General features: G+C 37.2%; 1 protein-coding gene across 6 annotated transcripts in view; it reads right to left on the bottom strand.

The window, feature by feature from the left end:
- The window catches only part of tbl1xr1a (TBL1X/Y related 1a), a 76,545-nt gene that overhangs the window by 35,372 nt on the left and 13,871 nt on the right, over positions 1–27,302 (bottom strand). For 4 of the 6 annotated variants that reach the window (XM_051672424.1, XM_051672426.1, XM_051672428.1 and 1 more), the window contains exon 2: positions 6,949–6,997. The gene's annotated coding sequence lies outside the window, so the exon portion shown is untranslated. Of the gene's footprint in view, positions 1–6,948; positions 6,998–22,341; positions 22,453–27,302 lie in introns of all 6 variants that reach the window. The other 2 variants (XM_051672425.1, XM_051672427.1) reach the window with 1 other exon arrangement.

Below are 27,302 nucleotides of genomic sequence, written 5' to 3'. Positions count from 1 at the left end.
GAGTAAAATAAGGTCTGTGACAAACATTACTTGATGATACGTGGACATTTTGTTAATAAATTACACATTTATACCTCAAATGTGAATTCTGAAGCTGTATTGAATTACATACTTATATACCTTTTTTTTTTTTTTTTAAACAAAGCAGCTTCAAAACTCACGCTTGAGGTATGAAAGTGTGTCATATATGTTGTAGAACAAAACGTCCACATATCGTCAAGTAATGTTTACCACAGACCTTATTTTTCTCATCAGTTCAAAAACCCCATTATAAAAACCCATAGGAAAATCCAGAACCCATGGTGAATTCTCTTCTGGGTTTTTGTACTACAAGCTGAACAGCTTTATGGCAACTAGATTGTAAATTATGGTCACAATTACTTATTTTTTGTCACAGTTTGGAGCCCTGAAAGTCTGCCACCGAAAATGAAACTCTGCGTACTTGATCACACAAAACATTTTTGGCAATCTTTACAATACTACCTTGCTTAAAGGAAACAGATGTCACAGTTTCCTTTCAAAGAGCAGTTAGTCTTCCACCTACACACCACTGTATGCTCAAAAGTGACGGTTCAGTGGAACAGACACTCTTTCCTTTGCTCATAAGGAAAAATGGAGCATCCGACAGGAGCTTTCTCCCCACCATCACAAGCAGTAGGGTAAAGAGGGGGGCTGCTGAAGCACCTGCATGATAAGCCAAACACCTTCTCTATTGTTCAGAGTATCTTATATCAGACAGGAAGTAGACAGATAAAGAAGACTGTAATCATGTGATTTAGATGGAGCTGCCGCAGCTGAGGAACAAAGGTTATGGTTTGCATATTCATCACTAAATGGCGGTTGCCTTAACATTACTTCTAAGTAATCTGGGAAGCTAATAGCAGCAAACGAATCACGGCAAGTACGTCTGAGGCGAGCAAAAGGTTTGAGTGGGGGGGGACCTTTCACAGTCTAAAAAAAGCTTTCTGAAAACAGTACTTGACTGACATTGATGTTTCATTGAATAGTGGCAGTACTTGATTGGGCGACAACAACTGATATGCATTTAAATAAGTATTTACTATTTTGGTGGGCAGAATTTACAATATGTTAATGATTTTGCTTGCAATTTAGAATTAAACATTGTGAATATTGCAATGATTTTAACATTCTTTTTATTTGGCCTTAAGTTCCTAAAGAGTTTGTCATTAGATTAATTTTGCAATACATACTTTTGAGAATGAAAGTGTCGTATCTCGGATTTCAGCAACTTCAAAAGCAAAATTGAATTGGTACGTTTAATTCATTTCTGTGAATCAGTTTAAATTGTCCATTTCACTCTAGCTGCTTTTCCAACCTGGGGCCAAACTGTTCTTTTTGCGGAGCCATGCCGTTCCATACCGATCCGGGCTTGTTGACACGGTTAGTTTATTTTTTCCATCATGGTGCTACAAAATCAGGATTAGAATGGACTGACTGCACAAGTGACCAATCGTGTGTCGCCGTGTCACTAAAGGAGTTTCACCAGCACGGTTGAGTATGGTCAGCTAACACTGCTGAGAAACTCGTGCCGGGAAAGGTTTGTAATAGTAGTGTCGAATCGTGCTCGACTTGTTCAGCTTGATGGTGGAAAAGTGACTTCTTCAACAATTCGTTTGCATCACCCAATAATGTAAAAATGTTCTCATGTAGCAATTTGTTTTAGTAAATGTTTAGAATTGGTCAAAATGATGGTTCCAAAGATTAAAAAAGGAAAACACCCTATAAAGTAATTTGAGCGAATGTATAAATAGGGATATATAGAGAGAGAGAGAGAGAGAGATACGTACTGAAAATTGTCGAAAGGCTGAAAAGTATCACGTTATCTTTTTAATTCATTTGCCCAGCCCTAATTTAGTGACTAAAACAAATAAATACAATCGAGTGAAACGCGCATCAAAATCCAATCTTTCCCATTATTATTAATGAAGCTGTTTAGTCTCTAAATTGGAAGCGTCTATTGCGACAGTAAACGGATACCCCGTCCATCTGAATTAAATTGATTTTACTTTCCAAGTACCCTACAGGTTAATCTTTCTGCCATAAATTCTATTTATTACCTATTAATAAATTCTGAGTGTTGCATTAAAGCCAGCTCGTGATGTTTCTGGTCTACTAATAATACTTTTGTTTCAAACCAAATGTGTACACAGTTTTAGTAAAGATAACATTACAATGATAATTCTATAATAAGTAAATGTTTATACTAGTTTCATTCGCCGTTTCAAATGTTGATGAAGTCTACTCGAGCTCACAGTTGATTGGTCCATGCTGTCTGTGCGTCATTTAGAATGTTCACTTTGATGTTTTCAGTGTAGACAACCTCAAGCCATTGCTTTGCATCAAACAGACACATCTGGTATAGACAGGGTATAAGGATGAACTTTTCATGGTCAAATCTCTAAAAGATTGATCTTGTAAAAACAACCCAGACACAGATAAGCCTGACTTTGCTGTCAAAACCTGGTGCGGTTACCATGAAGGTAATTTTTTGCCCAAAGCCAAAGCATGGAAATTCAATACTGGTGTACAGCACATGAATTACTCAAAGGATATAAACCAAGGCAAACTCCTCTGGGTTCAATTCTACACTGCACCTTTACAATTCAAAAATATGTGTATCTTTGCTTTGGTCAAATTTGGCTTTCATTAAATTTCAGGAGAATTTTAATAAACCACACTTTTGTGAGACCACATAAGGAATATTTCAAAAATGGCTATGATGACACTTAAATTTAATATAAATATAAAATGTCCCAACTTACTCATTCACATCCCCAACCCCCATGTTTTTGTAGGTTGATCATGTTGTAAAAGGTTTGTAGCAAACACAGAGTTAAGAGATATATTAGGCCTCTATTTTCCTCCATTCTCCACCAGCTTATAGCCAAACCAATTTCTGCCTCACATACTCTGTTTCTATGGCAACACTCTCAAGAAAGCCTGAAAAAAGGAGTTTGGAATGAAAATAGCATTTATCACAATTCAAAATTACACATAGAACATAGCAATTTCAAAACTAAAGAGAATATAAATTTGCCACGTACAAGAATGCTAAAGCAGAGCACTATATACTGTAGTATGTAGTGAGATCAAAACATTGACGTCTATTGCACTTTGCTTTGGAATGATACTTGGTTTTTAAAGTGCTTAAACACTTGCACCTTGATCCATGAAACAATATACCCAGTTGGGTAGGAATTATCCAGAGAATAGCCAACAGACAGATTGATCTGCAAACCCTTGTGAAGGGTTTAGGGGTCTTTGAGGGATTTGTGAAGTGGTCCAACAGGATGGACTGACACTACTACCATTACTTACAGGTAGGCTAAGCCATTGTAAAAATGGGTCGCTCGGATTGGGTCTCAGACAGAAGTGAAAGAACAATGCCAGGGTTCTTCATCCATTTAAATTTTTCCGCTGCACAAGCGAAATTTCAGGCAGCCAAGGCAATTGTAATGATATTAATCTCGAGTCTGGCACTTTATACTAGGGATGTGCACGAGTAATCAAGTAATCTTTCTGCAACAGCTACTTGAGTATTAAAATTACTATTAGAACATTGCAAATTAATTTTCCTTTCTGCATTTGCCTGCTGTGAGCAGCGCTGAATTACACTTTATCTTCGCTCCAAATGTTGCAGTTACAACTGAGTCCACTGGGGGGCGCAGTGGATGCGTGTCGTCAAAGTGTTGGATGAGAGAAGATATAATGGCAATAATTGCAATTTTTTGATTCTTACTGAATTCTACTCTTTGTTTTCGGTTCTTGTTGGAGTCAACTTTTAAATCATTTTTGTTTTTCTATTGTAATTAATTCATATTGTTCATTTAAGGAATATTTCTCCCAAAAATTTAAATTCTCTTATAATTGACTCACCTTTAAGCCATCCCAGATGTGTATGACTTTCTTTCTTCAGCAGAACCGAAGTGATGTTTTTTTATAAGCACATTTCAGCTCTTTTGGTCCATAGAGAGAGGAGGTGCACACTCTGACACACTGGTGTCAGGAGCACAACCTCTCCCTCAACATCAGTAAGACAAAAGGAGCTTGTGGTGGACTTCAGGAGAAGAGAGAGAGAACACAGTCCCATCACCATCAATGGAGCACCAGTGGAGAGAGTCAGCAGCTTCAAGTTCCTGGGTGTCCACATCACTGAGGTACTCACATGGTCGGTCCACACTGAAGCCGTTGTAAAGAAGGCTCATCTGCGCCTCTTCTTCCTGAGACGGCTGAGGAAGTTTGGAATGAACCGCCACATCCTCACATGGTTCTACACCTGCACTGTAGAGAGCATCCTGACTGGCTGCATCTCCGCCTGGTACGGCAATAGCACCGCCCACAACCGCAAAGCACTGCAAAGGGTGGTGCGAACTGCCAGACACATCATCGGAGGTGAGCTTCCCTCCCTCCAGGACATGTATACCAGGCGGTGTGTGAAAAAAGCTCGGAGGATCATCAGAGACTCCAGCCACCTGGGCCATGGGCTGTTCTCACTGCTACCATCAGGCAGGCGGTATCGCAGCATCAGGACCCGCACCAGCCGACTTCATGATAGCTTCTTCCCCCAAGCAATCAGACTTTTGAACTCTTGATCTCCCACGATCAAAATACATCAGCACTGCACTTTATTACTCTTATATCTCACACCGGACTGTCATAAATTATATTATTATTATACTATATTCTCTCTTAACAACACACTGGCAACTGACTATCAACCGACAGCCTGAATGTCAATACAGTACAATACAACCTACTGTACATTTTATATATACTATATATACATTTTTATTGTATAATGTGTATTCTATATTGTGTGTATTGTATACCGTACATTGTCTGTTATTATTTGTATATTGTGTTGTGTGTAATTATGTGTATAGTATATTTTAAATTGTGTTGTGTAAATCTGATGTTTATTGTAAATTGGTATATGTCTCATCACTGTCACGACTACTATGTTGCTCGGAACTGCACCCAAGAATTTCACACACTATTGCACTTGTGTATTTGGTTGTGTGACAATAAAAGTGATTTGATTTGATTTGACAATTCAAATGAATGAGTGCCATTAGACTGCTGGCTATTTCACGGTCCAAAAGGCATATTGAGGCAGCATAAAAGTAATCCACACAACTCCAGTCGATCAATTATTGTCATATAATAACTGAAGCAAACCGATAGGTTGGTGTAAGAAACAAATATAAAATTAAAATTTTTTTAAACTTAAATCGTTGTTTATGCCCAGCGCTGTATTGCTGTTTGAACACTCACATGACGTTCGTTCCTCTGTTATATACAAAGCATGAACTTCCGACTCCTTGCATCAATGCGCCATTGTGCTTATGCCACTGGTGCATCGACTGCTGGCAGGAAGCGATTTTTGAAAGTTAAAAACTTTTTGATTATCGATTTAGTTTTTTTACACAAACCTACCGATTTGCTTCAAAAGACATTAAATGATCGACTGGAGTCATGTGGATTACTTTTATGCTGCATAAATATGCCTTTTGGACCATCAAATAGCCAACAGTTTAATGGCACCCATTCACTTGCATTTTATGGACAAAAAGAGCTGAAATGTGCTTATAAAAATCTTCACTTTGGTTCTGCAGGAGGAAGAAAGTCATACACACCTGGGATGGCTTAAAGGTATGTAAATCATGATAGGATTTTCATTTTTGGGTGAACCCTTTACCTCAAACTTTTTCAAATTACACATCATTACCCTTTTTATAACAAAATACTATTATTATGATTTTATTTTTCCAGAAAGAACCATGAACAAAACTATTCAAGATAAAAGAAAATGCAAACCAATATACATTAAAACCTGGTTACATTTTTTTCCTGTGTTGGGTCACCACTTGATGTCCAATGTAAAATCTGAGTCCAGAAGCAAAACCAGTTGAGAACCACTTTTAGCTTTAAAAAAATGCAGTAAAACTGTTGTTGCCTAGATGGCAAGCACTTCATTCACAAAAACTCATTCATTAGTGTACATGATTTGTTCTCAAACTATGCATGACAAGCTTCAAACTCGCTTTGTAATGAAATACAACTTGCAAGTAGAACCATTCTGAAACAACAACAACAACAACAACAACAACAAAAAGCAAGCTCAAGTGGCTGCGTAGTGCACGGGGCAACAACAAGGAGGAAGCTGTTCCCTGCATTTACAGATAATGAACTAACCTTTATTTGTCGACTGTACAAGCAAAAATCTTGTGAAACAAGAACACTCATTTGGTGCATTTTTGGTTACCATAAAATATGGTAATTAAGGACTCATGTTACAAGAATGAACTTAACAAGCAGTTTTCCGGGAATAAATCATTTTTAAGGTTTCTTTTACATTAAAAATGCAAATAGTGGAGTGCATTTACAAGCAAAAAAAATAATAATAATCTGCTTGTTCAAATAAAACAGCAATTGAAGAAACCTGCATTTACATGACATTTAAAATCATTGGATTATTAATTGCTTTTGACATCAAACATGCTTAATATCAATTTTAGGTGAGGTTATCAAATGTGTGCTACCTTGGGTTTAACAGATGATTCTTGAAATTTAACAATTACTGTGAATTACTGTGTACAGGATGTTTAAATGCAATTATAGACCATCTCTTGTGATACGATGTGTGACTGCTTAAAGTACAGTATTTGTACAAAATTTGCTTTACCCCATGTCTGCATTTTTTGTGCACAAGACATTTAGTTAACTCTGACTTAAAAAAAATTGATGAATTACTGCCAGGCTTAACCCTGACTGCATCCTCAGGCATCCAATGATTAAATTACCACTATACTTCCAACGCTCTAAAGACATAGTTAAGATATGTGTGTGTGGCTCATGGTGCCTTGAAGTTAACAAAAACAAACAGTTGCAGTTCAGGAATGAAAGAGAGAGCTTTTGTTGGCTTACCATGTGATCAGGTATTGCTCCAATGTGAACCTTTAGCAAGAATCTACAGCTGGACATAAAAGAGAAAAAGAAAACCATTACTTGGTGGCATGTTAAAATTAAGTCACAAGACCGCTATTCTGAAATCAATACAAGTGTCAAATACAAATGAAAAAATTATAAAAGTAAATAATAATCTTGCTTGCATTGTAAACAACTAATATCACATCCAAATCTAAATATCGGTTTCTCTACCGGTTACTCTTTCCAATTACAGAACATGAGACTAGGACTGTCACGACACCAACTTTTCAGTAGTCGGTACCAATACCAGTAAAATTTCACAACTCTCAATACCAATTTCAAAACTAGGGATGTGCCAGGGTGGCTGACTAATCGACAAGTCATCCAACAACTAACTAGTCGGTTAGTGAGGTCAACTACTAACATTATTATTTTTAGTGGTGGTGGTTTCAATATGAGAAGCATTTCTCAAATGAATTATGAAACGCAACTTCTGGGAGAGCATTTTTGCATGATGATATCTTGCTAAGCTTAACAGTGAATAACAGTCAGCACAGTAAAACCTCTGCAAGAGGCTGCATCTTTAATGTTTTTAAGTTTAGTCCTTTAACGTGCTGCTGTTACAGCAAATCAAAGTGCTGAAACAACCATATATTTCAAGACAATTGCTGTCGGATGTTAAATCCTCTGCTGTGAGTAATATTCCCATATTTGTAAAGTCTTTTGCTGATTCTGTCTGACATTGCTTGAATAAACAGTTGCAGTAAGAAATGTTTAAACTGCTTAATGTATTGAACTATATGTTTACCCGCAATATTATCCTGCAGTTCGAGGATCACCCTGAAACACTCCGGTTGCGTGTCATTCTGCATTCAAGATGTGCATAAGCGGTTTCATGACGCTCTGTATGAGCCTTTCTTATTTCTTACTTTGATTGTTTTGTGCAATATGATGTTATAGTTATTTAGTCTATTTATTTGTTGAATATCCGTGCCACACTAACCATTCGTGTATTCCTCAGAAATGTATCTAATCAGGGTCACGTGAACAAAACCGAGCCTAATTATTAGAGGTCGACCGATAGTGGATTTTGCTGATATGATAACTAAAGGTAATCGAATAAGCCGATAACAGATTAATCGGTCGATAGTTTTTAAAAATCGATTTATAGAATGTTAAAAACTTTTCTCAGACTTTCCTTACTATGTCAGGCACAGAAAGAGGCAACAAAAGTCCAAAATTCCAGGTTCAGTCTATTGTGCAACCAAAATCCCCAGGAAGTTTTTTTAAAATACTTTTAACTATAAACAAGCCCGAAATACACTTATTTATTTTGGGACTCTTATTTTGAAATGTAGAATTGGCTTATTTAGAATGCTCTATATTTAAGTATTTACCAAATTAAACATTTATAGCCTATATTCACCAGATTAAGGATTTTATATATATATCATTAGGTGAGTTTTATTTTTATTAGTATTCAGAAGAAAGTTGGAGACATGATGTATGTGCCACTTTCTATATAGTCGCAATTTTCTTTGCATGCTCTCGCTTCAATTTAGAACACTTGTTGATTTATCTAATCAAAATAACAAAATATGCATTGAAGTGAGGATAAAAATATGGATGAATATTATCAATGATGAAAGATTTATATATAATAAATCCCCACAAGGTGTCAGTAATTGTTTTTTATTTAACTTCTAGATGCTGCTGTTATATTGTAGGAATTAAAAAAAAATAAAATAAATAAAAAGATCTGCAACTATTGGCTTACATATTTGCAGATAACCGATAGTTCCAAAAAGCAACTATCAGCACCGATTAATCGGTAAAACCGATATATCGGTCTACCTCTACTAATTATACATTATCCTTAACACCGGCTAGTTGTTCAAATTTATGAAAATTGGTAATTATTTATATCCTATTCGATCCCACAAAAAACAGGTAATATGCTATTGAATGTACTCCATTAGCCTCTTTTACATAGTTAAATGTGTCAATTTAAATAATAAAACAATTGCATGTTTCCTTGAAGTGTTTCTCAATTAAGTAAAATATTGCTTCTTTAAGTAGGACCCTATGAAATCAGTTTTATTTTTTTCTAAATTCAGTTTTTTCCCCCCAAATTATGCATTTTCCGTTCCATGTTTTAGAGTTTAACTAAATGTCATCATCAAAATAGTGTCTAATCAAATGAATTCATAAAACTTTAAATCAAAGGAAAATAGAACCATTACTTTTCAACACACCATTGCATTTTTTTTTATCAAATGAAATGCTTTAGTAAAGATCCTCAAAGCATAATCTAAAACACTACATTGGTCTTATTTTTGTCAAAATAAAGTGCTACACATCAGAGCATCACATAATAAATGAAAACATTGATGAAAACCTCTATTCGGTACAAAAAGCCCTCTTGCTTGAGATATTGCTTAAATATAATAATAATTGTTATTATTACAGTAAATACTATATTATACTATACAGTAGTAAAATATTTCTGTCGCGATTTCTTCAATTTCATGCATCTACTTTTTGAATCAAGCTTTTGTTTTAGAGTGAAGGCTTTTCTGCTTTTTGTATTTTTGACAGTAGTGTGAGACCTATAGCATGAGTTTGGGCAGTGGCTACTTGTTCAGCCTAGGGAATATGAACATCCATGGCAGACGTGTACACAGGAAAAGAAATTTAGTTTTGCCAAAATTTGAAGACTTGCTAAAAGACACAGAGACAGAGAACAGGGTAAAACCAGAGTGAACAATGGCGTCGCATTTACAAGGTGGAGGACACACACCACCACCACCAATGATAAGATCACCCTAGCAAACAGAAGCGCCTATAACGAGATCGCCGTGCAAGTCGCTAATAACAGCTAGGTTATGTATCAAAACAACTTGAGAACCGTGTTCCTAAATAGCATTAATATTTTAATTGTATGAAAAACTAAAGTGTTGCACAAGTGTTGCATTGTACACAGTATAATTTAGATAGTAAGCATTACTGACAGGCTATGCCTTCAGACTAATTTAAAGACGTCAGATTTGCCTGTGCATTCATGCACACAACAGCTTAAAAAAAAATAATAATTGTAAATAGAACATTTTGGCACAATGGGAGTGCACCTAAATTTAATATGTAATCTCGATTATTTTTTTCGATGAATTATGTAGCCCTAATGTTCCATTTAATTAACAGTGCTATATCAATAAAACACACAATATTTATCATCTTGGCCAGAATAAGCTATAATGCATACCAGACTTTATGTCGATATTCTGAAATCTAGACTCTTGCGAGACATGGTGGGACTAAATTACCAACCACTAGCCAGTCTTTTCAGTGATTTGAAATCTTAGGCCTAACTAAAAAAAATAAAATAAAACACAGTTGGCTTGCATTAACCAAAAAAGGAAATGCATTACATGTGTATGACATATGCTCAGATGTTGTCAAGCCAAAACAAGCATCATAGCAGATAAAAACATTTTAGCATGGGTTATGGCACGAGTATTCGTGCATTTGGAAGTAAAAGCAATGATCGGTCATGAAAATTATGATCGATAATGATCATTCGTGACGTGACTTTTCACTAAATTCGAAATTCAGAGACAACTATACACAAACATGTCAAAGAGGGGCCTTATTTTTTTTATTTTGAGGTTGATTATGTCATGATTATTGGCGGTAGCTTGTGGTTTGAATCATCACAGCAACAAGCTCCAACACAGCAAACCCTGAGTTTCTGTCCAGGGCAAAGACAAATGTACAACCCTCTGGAGAAGTGCACACACACCAGGAGAGGAATGGAACCGAACACAGGGTCTTCAAAAAATATTTTCAAATTAACAATGTTTTAAAAACACGATGGTTATGGTGTCTCCGGTCAAGCCAACCGCGGTTTGCAAATACACGGTTTAGTCAGCCATGATGAAAACAGTGGTGAGCTCTTATTATGATAATTACGGTAACCTGAAGAACGAGCAGAGAGACCAGCTTTCTGAGCATTATTTCATTGAGTTGGCAAGCGAGTCTTTACATAATGACAAAATATAATGCATTATATTTTGATTATGCCATTTTTTGTACTTTTTGCAACAGACTACATTTTAACTATGAATATCCAAGACACTGGAAAAACAACAAGACACAATGCAGCAGCCAAAGATGTCAGTCTGACATATATGTACATAGATATGTCGGTGGCCAATATATTACTGACTAATAACTGGGAAAATCTAAATACTATCATCACTCCGCAGATAGTGAATTTACTGCAGATTTACGCTGATCATTTGTTAGTTTTTTTGCTTGTGGCTGAGAATCTCTGACTGTTTGTGCTTCTCTCCTTTAGGCAGGCACTCAAGCAGCAGTGCGTGTGCGCACACAAACCGTGTGTGACAGTGTTGCTACTTGCAAGCAAAGTCATGTCGCTTTGGGAATATTATTTTAACATCTCTGCACCTCGTAATGATGTTTTGGGTCTCTGGATCATCCGCTGTAAGCCATTTCCCATATTCTGTTCAAGTTTCCAGAAAATGAAAATGAAAACGTGACAAAACACACAGAATATATAAATGGCATATCGTTACTTGCAGCAGGATCCCGATAAAAACAAGCCCAAAGACAGCATATCACGGTGCATAGACCGAGTTGAGACTTTTCCAACGTTATGACTCATCATGACTATCCGATCTGTATGATGTTTTACCCATTCCCATTATGATTATTATGATCACATTTAATAAGTTATAAAATGGAACTGTCACAGATGAGCGCTGAAACAAGCGGCTTTAATCGAGACTGAATAAGTGCATGTGTGCGGCACGCACATAACACACAAACCACCGCTGCACATACAGTCTGGCTGCTGGCATAAATATTACAGAGATTTGTGTTTGTATTGTGCATTTTCTGGTTAAAGCTGAAGTGTGTATCTTTTTCTGTGTTAAAATACTGTCTCCTATTACAGCTTAATATGCAGAGACAAATATAAGTAAGCCATTCATAGGTTAATTTTGTCACAAAAAAACAAAAAAAAAAAAACAAATTCTGTCTTTGTGGTGCTATGAAAATTCCCGTTTGCTCTGAGCAACTGTCTAGTTCTACACAACAACACTGACTCAATCAATGGGGGCGGGACTCTCAGTTTCTTCGATCAACGGCATACATGGGGTGCATTCAGATAGCTGTTTTGAAAACAGGGCTCGATATTAATGCTCATCCGCTTGTCCGGAACAACTGGATTTTTGAAGGGGCAAGTGAAAGAGAATGTTACTTGCCTGACAAGTAGCCTGATTAAAAGTCAATATCAAACAAATAACCAGCTATATGTGTGATATAGCCTAGATATTTGTCACTTATTCAAACTTCTTATTCTGCTATTGAAAATACTCTAGAGCACGTAGGCTGCTGCATAAGAGTGGAAGCCAGAGGTGTCTTTTGAACACACAGGTTGGAACTAACAGATGATTAGAAACAACAATGCCTTGCTTGATCAATCAGAATTCAATTCGACATTATTTCAGGCAGCGTCAGCGAGCCGCGTAGTTTTAATTTTCGAATTAGCTAGCGATCTAGCAACAGGCAGCAATGTTTCTCAATCCTCTGTAGCCCGGCCAAGCACCTGTTAAAATGGCAAAACCCCAAAAGAGAACCACTGAATCAAACACAGCAGGTTACGAATCTAAAAGAGAGAGAAAATTCATCCCTACCTGGAAGGATTAATTTGACTGTGTGCGGTATGAGGAGGAGGACAGAGTGTTGTTCTGAAATGTCTGTCGAATGCATCCCAACTTTGATGACAAGGTAGTTACCATCCTGTTAATTTTAGTTCGGTAAAGTTCAATCTCGTAAAGATGTATCATGTTAATGTGGGTAAACAATGATAGGATATTGGTCTTGGCAGACTAGATCTGCTACCCTGCTGCTGCTGCAGAGCAAGTATGGACACTTGCTTTTGCTAGAACAAACACAGACATACTGAGTTGAGCACATGGACATGCTGCTGCTGCTCAATTACACAAAATGCAAGACATGCTGTATCAAGCATGTAGGACATGCTGCTACATAAATAGACATGCATACGATCCCCCAACAAAGCAGGGAAGCTGCACAAATGCACGACACAAACACGAAAAACAACCCCCAACCAAGATCATCTATCGCCAAGACTTGCGTACTTCTGCTGCTCCAAAAAGTAATGTGCACCGAGTGTATGCAAGCTAGGTGTGCCATGGCCCTTGGGCTAAAGGAGTAAAATGAACTTCATTTTTATGTGTGCCTTGGCCTGCTTGGTTGAAGGGCTTAAACAGCTAGTGACCCGACTCATAATGTGTACCTGGACCTGGAAAGCCCAGAGCTTATCTTGTTAAAGACACACTTCTGTGTGTCACGGCCAAGAGCAGACCTTATCGTGCAAGCTGGTGAAAAAAGCCCCAGCAACCACCTGAGCATTTGAGAAAGACTCTTACAATGCTACAGTGAAACCGGCTTATCTGCAGAACTGAGCTATTATATGTTACACAAAGAGAGAGACTCAAGTTAATTGTATACCCAATTACATGTCAAAGGACCATTCAGCTTACACCATGTGAGCCGACTGGCTTAACATGTCACATGTGAGCAACCCGATTGGCTAACAGATAACAAGTTTAAAGAACCTATCAGTTTGCCTCACAGTTACATGGCTGAACTTCAGTAATTTGTGTAGAGTAGGCAGTTGACTGGGCTAGACCATGTTTTCAATTTGGAAAATAACCAACACCTGACTTTGACATCATCTTTGTTTTTGTTTTTTTAACTAAGTATTTGCATTTGTCTTCTTTCCATGATCTGACCATGCCATTGCAGATTTAAGTTGGATTTTAAAGTGAAAAGTGTAATTAACTGATAGAACACCGATGAGAATACTGCTTCTGAATAAATTATATTTACAAAACATTTTTTTCTCTCCGGACAATAACTTTTTTTACTCTGACAATCCCTGGAAAACATTGTTTATTGTGGCAATTACGTTAGGTAGTGCTAGTGGCACAGAAATTACACACTTCAGCTTTAATGTCTGTTGCATGTTGTTAATTAATCATTTCATTTTGGTGATAAGCGATTCATCATGATTACCGTAAATACTCATATAAATGGGCACCATGAATACCAATATTATTTATAAATAATATAATGTTCAATGTCATTTATTTCTCTTTGAATTCAGCATACATCTTTTATGTAGGCATACTATGGGTTCACATTACATCTGCAAAACCTTAAATAGCAGCCGTTAAGAGTTGGTCAGATTGTGAGGACTAGATTCCAAGCTTTTGAATGACACCTATTTTTTTTTACCAAGTGAACAGTTTTTAATTAGCTAGCAGCTCCAGTTTAAAAGGTTAAAAAGGCAAAAAGGCAAATTATCGGTTATCGATATCAGCCACAATGAGCTATGAATTACTGGTTATCCGACCTAGAAATTTCATTTTGGTGAATCACTAATTTTTTGTTTTGGTAGTGCTCCTTTGTAAAAGTTTGACAATTATTTAAAAAATTCTGTATTGAGTATTTTATCTGAGCCAGACATGGATATATAACCTTGCAGTTCTCCAAGCAAGTAAGCCTCTTCAATACCCAGAAATGACAGTAGTTACTTTTGATTGATAATGCTCTTTTCAACTGTCAAACACATTTGTTCACAATCCATAGTTCTTTTATTTTTGCATTGATATTGGCCTGAACACCAAAGACATTTCTTTGTAAAAATGTTCATCTGTTTGCACACTTGAGCAATTCAAAAGTACTGCTTTCATTCCAATTCAGTCTCACTAATAAATTGAAAACAGCAAAGTGCCACTGCACAAAACAAAAATGTACATTTGCGTACAGTGCTCCGAAGAAATATAAAACTGTCTATCCACCAACATTGTTTCTCCAATTAAACTTAAGTGAAACTTAAAGGTGAAGTGTGTAATTTTTTAAATGTTAAAATAGCCTATCCCAGCTTAATATGCAGAGACAACAAAGTAAGCCATTTGCAAGTTGATTCCTGTGGAAAGTGTAAACACTATGACGCTATCAAAACATTGCTAGTCCAACATAGCAACACAGACTCAACCAATGGCATGAGTTTGCGGCAGAATATTATTTTTGCAATTCTGTGTGGTGGTGCTGGAAGTGCAAAAATTCCACAATTCACCTTTAACGTTTGAACACATTTTCAAAGATGAAAAAAGCATCTTGGTAACTTTAGACAATGGGTTCACTCTCTCATCCCAATCCTATGGGATCAGGATTTCTGAAAAACATCTAAAACAATTCTTCTGAAGCCTGTTCCTCCTGCCCATTTAGAAAAAAACAGGGTTATCTATGCATATGACAGCATCTCACATTCTAACTAGACTTTCATTACCGCATAATTTTTCTTGCACAGTAGCATGGAGATGCCCTTTCCTGAACCTTTACTCTCACCCTTTCAGTGGCTGAGATTTCAGTCCGGTGAGTGCGACAGTGTGGAATGAGAGAAAGAGTTTAATAGGGTCATCGGAGACCTGCAGAAGAGACGTGTGGGACTGATGAAGGTCAACGGAGGCAAAAAACGATAAGGTGGCTCACACTTAAAACTGCTTATCAGAGGAAAAAAAGACGAGGAGGCACACTGGTCGAGGGGCCGGACAGAACTGAACAAAATGCCACAAAAAGAGCAGAGTACATAATTATGGTTTCTAATTGGACTTAAAATTATGAATCAGATAGTGATGCGATGAGAAACTGCAAATGAAACAGCTACAGGTTTAGCTTGCATTGGTCTAAAATGTAATGCATTTTCTGGAATGGCATGGGTGAAGTGTCATTTTTTAACAATGTAAAAAAGGTTCAAATACTTAATAACAGTTTAATATGAAAAATAAAAAATAAGTCATTGATTGATTTAATAGGTTGATTCCCTCAGTATAAACATTGTTGACTTTCAAAACATTGCTTTGTCTGAACCTCCACACCAGCCAGATATAGCAACACTGGTTCAACCATTGACGCGACTGAGTTGTAAACTTGGACTGGGTAAAAATATTGATTTTCCGATGCATCGCAATCTTCATTTCATCTCGCTATCGATTCTAAAATCCCAAGATCGATCTTTTACTTGTTGCGCAACCCTCTACAACAATGTGAGTAAATCACTCGCAACCTTGACCAAATTTCGCACAATGTGCCTACAAATGTCTAAGGTTAGCCACTGACTGGTAAATGCTCAGATTTCACTCACCAGTGATGATTTAGTGGAGAAAAAGTTTAGCACTAAGATCCTTTCACTGCTGAGAGTAAAAGTTTAGTTGGACCTGTTCTGTTTGTCCAAAGACGAGATCCACGCAATCAATTTGTCATTGAATAATGTCTCTTATTATCTTTTCTGTTCTTTACAAATTTAAAATACAAATAAAAAATGTATTCTAAACACACAAGGCACGGATGTGGCATGTATTTACGCAATTTCTAGACATCACATTAATTCATGAAAAACATAGATGTGTGCATTTTTAAAAAGCTCAAATGTGACCAATATTATAAAAAACTAATGATAAAATATAATTTTTAAAATTCATATTTTCGTAATGTACCTAGTTAGTAGGTCCCCTGTATAATTAACAGCATTAGGTGAGAGATCATTTATTTTGTATGTAAGCAAAATGGACATTATAACTGAAATATACCCATATGCATCGATATCAAATCTGTTGTAAACCTCTTATTTATAACCCTGACTTTCAGAAGTAGGTCTGGCAAATTTTCAGTCCACTGATTAAAGATTGATTTTCTGTGTTATGCCAACACACAAACACCTGAACGAAAACAGGGTTTGGTGCCTTACCACTGAAGCTGTTTATCTGAACAGTCTGTATTTAGACCCCATTTAAAAAGGCACATGCTTGTAATTATCATTTGCTGGTGAAAATACCAAACCATGGTCAATCACAATCAGATACCCTAAATCAAAAATCACAGCAATTAATATCTTGTTTACAGAGCAACCGAGCTGGATTAGCCTGAGGACGTTGCAAGAACCTGGAAAGAGATAAGTCAAATCAGGTTTATGTTTACAGAATCTGCTCACATAGTATCATTGTTTTATTTCTAGACCGCATGGTGATATCTGTTGGGTGCAGAAAAGTGGGAGAAATACAGCTGCCCTAAATATAGTTTCAAGATAAAGAGAAGCTATATTTGTAGAGCTATTCTGCCTAAAAGCTAAACAAAAGAGCATAACCATGTTAAAATAATGGCTGTGAATCTGCCACTAAAATTAGAGCATGATCAGAGGTGATGCAGTAATCAGGCATAGGTCTTGTGTTACTTCACAATGGTAAAGTATTGGGTTTTATTATTTTTCTGAAATAGACATGGTGCCCATGAAACCAAAAGGCATGTCCATGTTTTTGAGGGGAATAAGTAGGGCTGCAAAATTAACAGAATAAATAATCAAGATAATTAAAGCTGTCACAATTAACTAATGGTGAAAAGTGTTAATTTCAGCATTCCTTTTAGGTATACACCTGTACTCCATCAAAATGTGTTTTTTGCCACATTTGAGCATTGTAACCAATCACAGACAGTCTGTTTCACACTTTATATCTATAATTGATTACAATTTTGAATAATAGTTTTGATTATCATGCTGGTAATAGGGCCACCGTTCAACATTTAAACAATGTTTTGACCTACTGATGTGTAAAATAGCTATCATGTAGTTAAGGAACACAGTTCTCAACTTGTTTTGGATGTGAAGCCTACATAAAGGATATGGAATGCAGATGCTCCACACAAAATAAGTATTTTAACACCTTAAATGATCATTCTGGTAATCAAAATCCAAACTAAATTCATTGCAAATATGGGCAAAGTTGTAAGTGCTGTTGGACGTACAGGCATGTGTGAGTTCCATTTCCACATGTAATGTCCATGGAGGGGTGCTAAAAGCAAGTTATGAAACGAGTTGTTTCCAGATGTACAGGTTACGATACAGTGAAGAGGAATGCACATTTTATAAACATTAACCCCCCAAACCAAACTCTGAACCTAAAAGTAACCATCAGTGAATTAAAAATGTAATGTTAAATGGAAAAATGCAACCCCCGAATCACGCGTCACTGATTATGTGAATGCGATTACTTTCTTTTTTCAATGCAGGATCCGAACCCAGGTCTCCCACACTTCTGACGCAACGTGCTTTCGGTCACGCCCCATTGGAAGGTAAACACGCTGGAGAAAATGCAAACATTTCTTATAGGAGATGCCGTTTGTCAATGAGTCTGCAAAATGTAGCCGATCCTAGGGTACTGGAAATCTTAGAAACAACATGCCAACTTCCAGTGTGATCAAGTTGGGCAAGAATGGTGGTTAAGGTGTTTACATGCAACGCAAAATCAGGTTGATGGGGAAAAAAAAAAAATCTACCTATGGTGATCGGTTTTTGCTTAAACCCTGATAAAGGAAAGCTGTTTAAGGCATTCACATGACCACACACAGTCACTTATTAAGCGTAACTGATGTAAGTTCACGCCTGTATACACATGTTCCCATTTCTCCAATTCATTTTTCCACAACAAATCCATGAACTCCCAACTTATAATGTTTGTGATTCTAGCTTGCTCCTACAGCCACAGCTTGTATAAATGGCCTGTTATTCTCTTTGGCAAACACTGTTCCTCAATGATAAAAACATGGCAAAACTGACCAGCAGTTTTTCTTTAAATTATTTTTTATTCATTAAAACTTCAAAATGTAGGTCAGAAAAAACATGCACTCAGCAAGCAAATGACAGCCACTACCACCCCTGGAATCGCAAGTTCGAATTCAGGATGTGCCGAGTGACTCCAGCCAGGCTTCCAAAGCAACCGATTGGCCCGGGGGTAGAGTCAAGCAGGTTACCTCCCTTCTGGTCGCTATAAGGTGGTTCTCACTTTCAGTGGGGTGTGTGGTGAGTTGTGCGTGGATGCCGCGGTGAATAGCGCGAGCCTCCTCGCGCGCAAGGTCTCCACGGTAACGTGCACAAGTCACATGATAAGATGCACGGTCTGTCTCAGAAGCAGACGCAACTGATATTTGTCCTCCGCCACCCGGATCGAGGTGAGTCACTGCGCTATCACAAGGAATTAGAGTGCATTGGGAATTGGGGAGAACGGGATAAAATCCACACACGCAAAAAAAAGGGAAAAAACATGCAATTCACTGACCAAATCATAGGCCTCCTGACCAACAACCAACATAACCACAATTACTTGTGATTTCATCATTTCAAAACCAGGTCTTGAATCTTTAAAACATGCAAAAAATTTAGAGAGCTGGTGTCATCCACGCAATATGGCTACATTAGGCCAATCATTTCTGAATCCTAATGCCAAATGACTGATGTGCTTCTACTGAAGCTTGGCCTTTTAATCTTTGCTTTCACAGAACTGATACAGTGATCTCCATCTATCACAGCTTAGTAAGAAGGTTACCCATTCCCTACACAGAGTGCAAATACCCTATAATAAAGCCTGGCATTCTTTGTCCAAGTCTAATGGACAAAAGTAATTAGACTAAGTGACAGTGGTACTTATTTGCAATTGTTAAATGCATATTATCTGCAAGTCCGAGATATTGTGGTCTAGACAACATGGCCATCCAAGAGACAATGGTCTAGTCAACTGAAAAGTACTGAAAAGAACATCTTGACACCGGCAAAAGCAAATAATACAAAAACTCTCACTTAAAACAGAAGGCAGACAGACAATACACCATATCTATCCGTTTACACAGTGTGTGTGTGTGTGTGTGTGTGTGTGTGTGTGTGAGAGAGAGAATAATCTCCCTCCATAATGTCTACTGATAAACCCATGAAAATTTGCACACAAAAAAATAAATAAATAAATAAGGATGTGCTGTTATCGCATTGCTGGGGTTGTATCACAAAAAAATCTGAGGGAAAGGTTGGGCTGCACTTTACGGGAAGTCAACAAATTATAGAGCCATCTAATGTTGCCTAAGCTTATTGCCTTATTGGACTAAACCACCAGTTTTCGAAGCCTCAAGCAAAAATGTTAAACCTTCAACCTACATCTGATTCCCTCTCTCAGAGCATGTTTTGTTGATGAAGTAACATCAACTACTTTTTCTATGATGGCTGGTGTCAAACCTACACTAAAAATTTAAAATATACACGAGGCACCATTTGAGGTTTCTCAGGTCTGAGGTCTGTCCACATTGGCAGAACTTGGAATGTGCAGAACTACCAATTTTCATAATCGACTAGTTGGTCGGTTGTTTAAACGACTACTCGTGTTAAGGATAATGTATAATTAGGCTCTGTTATGTTCATGTGACCCTGATCAGATGTGTTCCAGAGGGATATAAGGCTAAGCGCAGTACATTAACATGGTAACAAACGGATATTCTACAAATAAATAGGCTAAATAACTATAACATCATATAGCAACGTCATAGTAAGAAAACTAAGAAATAAGAAAGGCTCACAAACAGAGCTGCACAAAACTGCTTATGCACATCCTGAACACAGAATGAAGGGCTTCAATGTAACAGGAGTGCTTCAGGGCGATCCTTGCTGTGCATTCAAAAGTGCAGAACTGCAAGATAATATTGCAGGTACACATCTATTTCACAATATCAAGCAGTTTAAACCTTTAACTATGTAAGCAGTGTCAGACAGAATCAGCAAAGACTTTAATCTCTCCAAAGCACCTCACAAATATGGGAGTATAACTCACAGCAAAGGATTAAATGTCCGACAGTGATCATCTTAAAATATATTGTTGTTTCGGTGCTTTGATTGTTGGAACAGCAGCATATAAAAAGGACTAAAGCTATAGCATTAAAGAAACTAATCTTCTTGCAGAAGGTTTTACCATGCTTACTGTTATTCACTGTTAAGCATAGCAAGTGTTCATCATGCAAAAACGCTCTCCAAGAGGTTGCGTCTCTTTATTTATAAAAAATGTGTCTCCCATTAAAACCACCACCACTAAAAATATTAAATGTTTGTAGTCGACCTACTAACTACTAAACTAGTCAGATGTTGGACAACTAGTCAAATAGTCAACCACCCAGGCAAAACTCTCTTTAGATCCTCCAGACACCCTTTAAAAAGGAGCCTCAAATATCCTATGTACTCAAGGAACTTAAATTTATATTTCAAGCAGGGATGGGCACGAGTATTCAGAATTGACAGCAACAATCGATCATAAAAACGATGACTGATAATGAAAATGCTAGACTTTTCACCCAATTTTATATTTTGTGACATCTGTGTCAAAGGCCTTATTTTTAATTTTGAGATTGATTACACTGTGGTTTTCAACAGTACCTTGATTGTCAACAGAGACATTCTCATTGCAACCAAACTGATAATCAATGCTGCAATGCTAGCATTTGTTCTACTGATTTACGACACTCAACCGAAAGTAAAATTAACCATGTTTTCAACACCTGTCTCTGCAAAGGTTTGTTAAACAAGTTTTATTATCATTGACTCATAATGTATATAATTTAATAAAAGTGAATGTTAATCATTGACTCTATAAATCTCTCTGAGTGCCGACATGTTTGCATGACGTCACACACGTGTATCTCGGTGAAATTGAAGTTGTAGATTTATGCACGAGATTCCAAGTTTTAAGTCCAACATAGTGGCGTTCCATTGCACTATTTTCCCGTAAAAAGTTTACAAATCCGAGTTGAATGGAAAGCAGAATAAAAATAATCCACATAAACTCGAACAGAGCACAGTACACCGTGACTTTCTGTACGAGGCAGAGACAGTGCTCAACACTGCGCACACACACCAGGAGAGTTCTTCATTCAAAACAGCTAGCCTGAGCGCAGCTGAATTGAACAGAACACTAGGTCTTTAAAACTATTTTTAAATTAATATGGTGTTTTAAAAACACAATGGTTATGGCATCTCCAGTCAAGCCACAGTTCAGACAGTCGTGATGAAAACAGTGGTGCATGCTTGCTAAGATAATTATGGTAACCTAAAGGAAGAGCAGAGAACTGCGCTTTCTGAGCATGCTTTCATTGAGTTGGAGTCTTTACATAATGTCAAATATGATGCATTATAATTAGATTATGCCATCTTTTGTACTTATTGTTACAGATTACATTTTAACAACCTATAATAATGAATAGAAAAGAGACTGGAACAACGAGACTCAACGCACCAGCCAAAGACACATGTCTGAATGACATATTCACTCACTTAGCACTTTAAGGAACACTACGGTCCTAATGAAATGCCTGACATGGTCTTCTGCTGTTGTAGCCCATCTGCCTCAAGGTTCGACATGTTGTGCATTCTGAGATGCTATTCTGCTCATTAAAATTGTAAAGTATTTGAGTTACCGTAGCCTTTGTCATCTCGAATCAGTCTAGCCATTCTCCATTGACCTCTCTCATCAACAAGGTGGTTCTGTTCGCAGATGTTTTTTGCCTTTGGCACCATTCCAAGTAGGGCTGAAATGATTAGTCAACGATATCCACAAAGTCAGCAATAAAATAAAAAAAAATTGTCAACAAAAATGTAAGTGGTCGAATAGTCACACGTAACATGAGATCACTTGAAACTCTAATGATGGCGCGCGAGAGCAGCACTGCAGCTCATGCCTGACTGAGGAGAGGAAGAAAACACAGCTCACAGTCCAGACGCACTCTAAACTTTCAAAAAAGCTTCAGGTGATGTAGATCGCAAAATTTGAGGGAATTATACAAAAATACCAAATAAGTAAATACAGGAGCACTCTTGTTGTGGAATAAGTGGAGCCGGAGCTGCCGCTCCGCTTAAGCAAAACTTGCGTGTCGAGCGTCTTTAAAGGAAACAAACCGGCGTTACATCTTTAATGCAGTTATATTGAATGCGTTATGGCTTTATTAAAGTTCAAATAATACGGAAGCAGATCACGTAAATGACTACAAACTCCGAAACTGCCATTTCTGTTCGGTCAGCGCCTCTTCTATGAGTTGTGCGGAGTCTACCGATCCAAGGGGAAGAGATTGAAACTGCACCTGATGCCCCCTCATGTGCGCTTGCTGCATTTGGATTATAACATGATCGCTCGCAACTTATTGAATCATATCATATCATATATGTCAATATGCATTTCTTATCGTGAAGAAAACTGCTAATACGCAGCTTTATTAATAAGAGAAAGTTTGCTTTTTTGCGAGTTAAAGATGGATTGAAGTGAACAAAAAGGCGAGAGAGGGTAGTCTTCGCCACATTCTATACTGTAACAAAATAAGTTTTTGAACTGTTCTGACTTGTTTTCCAAGATGAAAAAAAAATTGTTATCTGAGAATGTAATATATTAAAAATACAAATATTTTAAAATATCTAAAAATCCTTTAAAAAAAAAAAATGCATTCACCTGAGAAGCAGCATATAAAATATTTAGAGCTTTTAGAGAACAGATCTTGAATATAAATATATTTAGTCTTTACTGCACTCGCAGAAGTATAACCAAGTGATATACACTTATATACAAAATACGCATATTTAAGATACATTCTCTTAAAGCAAGTCTAAATATATAATGTTGCTTCTCAAGTAAATGTATCTTATTTTAAGGATTTTTTTAACTATTTAAAATGGAAAACAAGACAAAAACACTTGATAACAATACAGAGCTCCTGACTAAAAAAAATAACTAAGGAGCCATTGGCTCCTAAACTGAAACATTTAGGAGCCAAATGGCTGTTTTATTTGCCACATCACAGAATTGCTCAATTTAGATTGTTGTTAAAAAACAAGATAGAAAGCCAAGGAAAATACAGCTGATAGCTCATTAATCGGGTGTTTAATATAGATACTGTAGTTAAGTGCACAAATTGTCTAATTTTCACACCCCTTTCAGAATTTAGACAAATATAAGAGATACAAGATATTTTTTTATTATTTAGCACTGCCATTCAGAATCTACATAACAGGTATTTACATAAAGTATAATATGCATATAGTACTGTGTTGCCTTCTTGAGCATCGGTGAATGTTTGCACCTTGTGTAATCATTGTGTATGAGTCCCTCAATGGCCCCAAGTTTCAAAAGCTGGATCTCATATCACAAATAAATAAATTATATGTACAGTCCTGTGCAAAAGTTTTAGGCACTTGTGAAAAATGTTGCATAGTGAGGATGTCTTCAAAAATAATGCCATAAATAGTTTTCATTTATCAATTCCAGTAAACATAAAAAAAATTTTTTTTAAAAAGCTAAATACATTTTTGGTGTGACCACCTTTGCTTTCAAAACAGCCTCAATTCTCCTAGGTACACCTGGACACACTTTTTCTTGGTTGTTGGCAGATAGGATATACAAAGCTTTTTTGAGAATTCACCACAGTTCTCCTATCTATTTAGGCTGTCTCAATTGCTTCTGTCTCTTCATGTAATCCCAGACTGACAAGATGTTCAGTGGGGAGCACTGTGGGGGCAATGTCATCTCTTGCAGAGCGCCCTGTTTTTCTATTCTAATCTTTTTTATTTGCAAAAGTAGTGTTTGGGAGTCTAAAATATATTTTTCCTATTGAAACACTAAAGCTGAAGATATGAATAACTATCTTAAGATAAATGTTTTTGCGAAACATCTTAAGTGCCTAAAACATTTGCACTGTACTGTGTATATACAGTGCATCCGGAAAGTATTCACAGCGCTTCACTTTTTCCACATTTTATGTTACAGCCTTATTCCAAAATGGATTAAATTCATTATTTTCCTCAAAATTCTACAAACAATCCCCCTATAATGACAACGTGAAAGAAGTTTGTTTGAAATCTTTGCAAATTTATTTAAAAAAAAAAAAAAAAAAAAAAAAAAAAATCACATGTACATAAGTATTCACAGCCTTTGCCATGACACTCAAAATTGAGCTCAGGTGCATCCTGTTTCCACTGATCATCCTTGAGATGTTTCTACAACTTGATTGGAGTCCACCTGTGGTAAATTCAGTTGATTGGACATGATTTGGAAAGGCACACACCTGTCTATATAAGGTCCCACAGTTAACTGTGCATGTCAGAGCACAAACCAAGCCATGAAGTCCAAGGAAATGTCTGTAGACCTCCGAGACAGGATTGTATCCAGGCAAGAGTGCTGCAAAAAATTTTCTGTAGCACTGAAGGTCCCAATGAGCACAGTGGCCTCCATCATCCGTAAATGGAAGAAGTTTGGAACCACCAGGACTCTTCCTAGAGCTGGCCGCCTGGCCAAACTGAGCGATCGGGGGAGAAGGGCCTTAGTCAGGGAGGTGACCAAGAACCCGATGGTCACTCTGACAGAGCTCCAGCATTTCTCTGTGGAGAGAGGAGAACCTTCCAGAAGAACAACCATCTCTGCAGCACTCCACCAATCAGGCCTGTATGGTAGAGTGGCCAGATGGAAGCCACTCCTCAGTAAAAGGCACATGACAGCCCGCCTGGAGTTTGCCAAAAGGCACCTGAAGGACTCTCGGACCATGAGAAACAAAGACTGAACTCTTTGGCCTGAACAGCAAGCGTCATGTCTGGAGGAAACCAGGCACCGCTCATCACCTGGCCAATACCATCCCTACAGTGAAGCATGGTGGTGGCAGCCTCATGCTGTGGGGATGTTTTTCAGCGGCAGGAACTGGGAGACTAGTCAGAATCAAGGGAAAGACGAATGCAGCAATGTACAGAGACATCCTTGATGAAATCCTGCTCCAGAGCGCTCTTGAACTCAGACGGGGGAAGGTTCATCTACCAACAGGACAACGACCCTAAGCACACAGCCAAGATAACAAAGGAGTGGCTACGGGACAACTCTGTGAATGTCCTTGAGTGGCCCAGCCAGAGCCCAGACTTGAACAAGATTGAACAGCTCTGGAGAGATCTGAAAATGGCTGTGCACCGACACTCCCCATCCAACCTGATGGAGCTTGAGAGGTCCTGCAAAGAAGAATGGGAGAAACTGCCCAAAAATAGGTGTGCCAAGCTTGTAGCATCATACTCAAAAAGACTTGAGGCTGTAATTGGTGCCAAAGGTGCTTCAACAAAGTATTGAGCAAAGGCTGTGAATACTTATGTACATATGATTTTTTTCGTTTTTTATTTTAATAAATTTGCAAAGATTTCAAACAAACTACTTTCACGTTGTCATTATGGGGTATTGTTTGTAGAATTTTTAGGAAAATAATGAATTTAATCCATTTTGGAATAAGGCTGTAACATAACAAAATGTGGAAAAAGTGAAGCGCTGTGAATACTTTCCGGATGCACTCTGTATAAATATGTGTATATATATATATATATATATATGTATATTATATACACCGATCAGCCACAAGATGCGTGTTGGCACTAATCTGGGGGCACGAGGGGGACCTACACAATATTAGGCAGGTGGTTTTAATGTTGTGGCTGATTGGTGTATATATAAATTTTAAAAACATCTTAGTCTTTCTTTACGGTGACTAGATGGCCCAGACACAAAGACTACAAGAATGCAGATTGAATAAAATCCCAGATGCAGTTTATTGTGCTACTCCAATCCCAATCAATAATAACCAGGATAAAAAAAAAAAACATTTGATACATAACACAGGACATTTCATTATAAACAAGTCCGAAATACACATAGGACTACTATTTTGAAATGTCTGCACACCCAGTTGTGAACTCAATGATGGCTAATTTGCTAAGAAAGTGACTCGAATTCAAACGCTAACCCAATGGCGACTAGATTTTAAATTATCGTCGCAATCATTTATTTTTGGTCGCATCTGCAATCATTTTAGTCGCAGTCTGGAGCCCTGCAATAGGATTGTTTGCAATACATTTTTTACTAAATTAAACTTAATAAAAAGCATTTTTTTCCCCTTTAATTCAGTGAATGTCATTTAGAGGTATTTTTAAAAGATGATTTTGTCCTCTTTATTGTTAGCAAGCATGTTTAAAACAACCTTTTAAGTCGGCCTGAATAGTCGGTTAAGAGCTAATGATTAATCGTTGCAATAATCACCCGAATGGTCAAATAATCATTCTAATAAACATTACATTAGTCAATTATCAAAATAATCGTTAGTTGCAGCCCTAATTCCGAGTAAACTCTAGAGACTGTTGTGTGTGAAAATCCCGAGAGATCAGCAGTAACAGAAATACTCAAACCAGCACGTCTAGCACTGACAATCATGCCACGGTCGAAATCTCTAGACAAACGTCTTTTTTTTTTTTCACTTTGTTTGTTTATTCAGCGTCTCGTGCAGGAGCACTGTTTTTTAGATGCAGTGTCAAGTTAAAAAGAACTTTCAAACATGTCTCGAGACACTTGGTTTCTGTTAAACTGTATTTTATT

The sequence above is a fragment of the Myxocyprinus asiaticus genome, chromosome 35 (assembly GCF_019703515.2).
Source record: "Myxocyprinus asiaticus isolate MX2 ecotype Aquarium Trade chromosome 35, UBuf_Myxa_2, whole genome shotgun sequence".
Taxonomy (NCBI): Eukaryota; Metazoa; Chordata; class Actinopteri; order Cypriniformes; family Catostomidae; genus Myxocyprinus; species Myxocyprinus asiaticus.
This window is presented reverse-complemented; position numbering and strand designations above follow the sequence as displayed.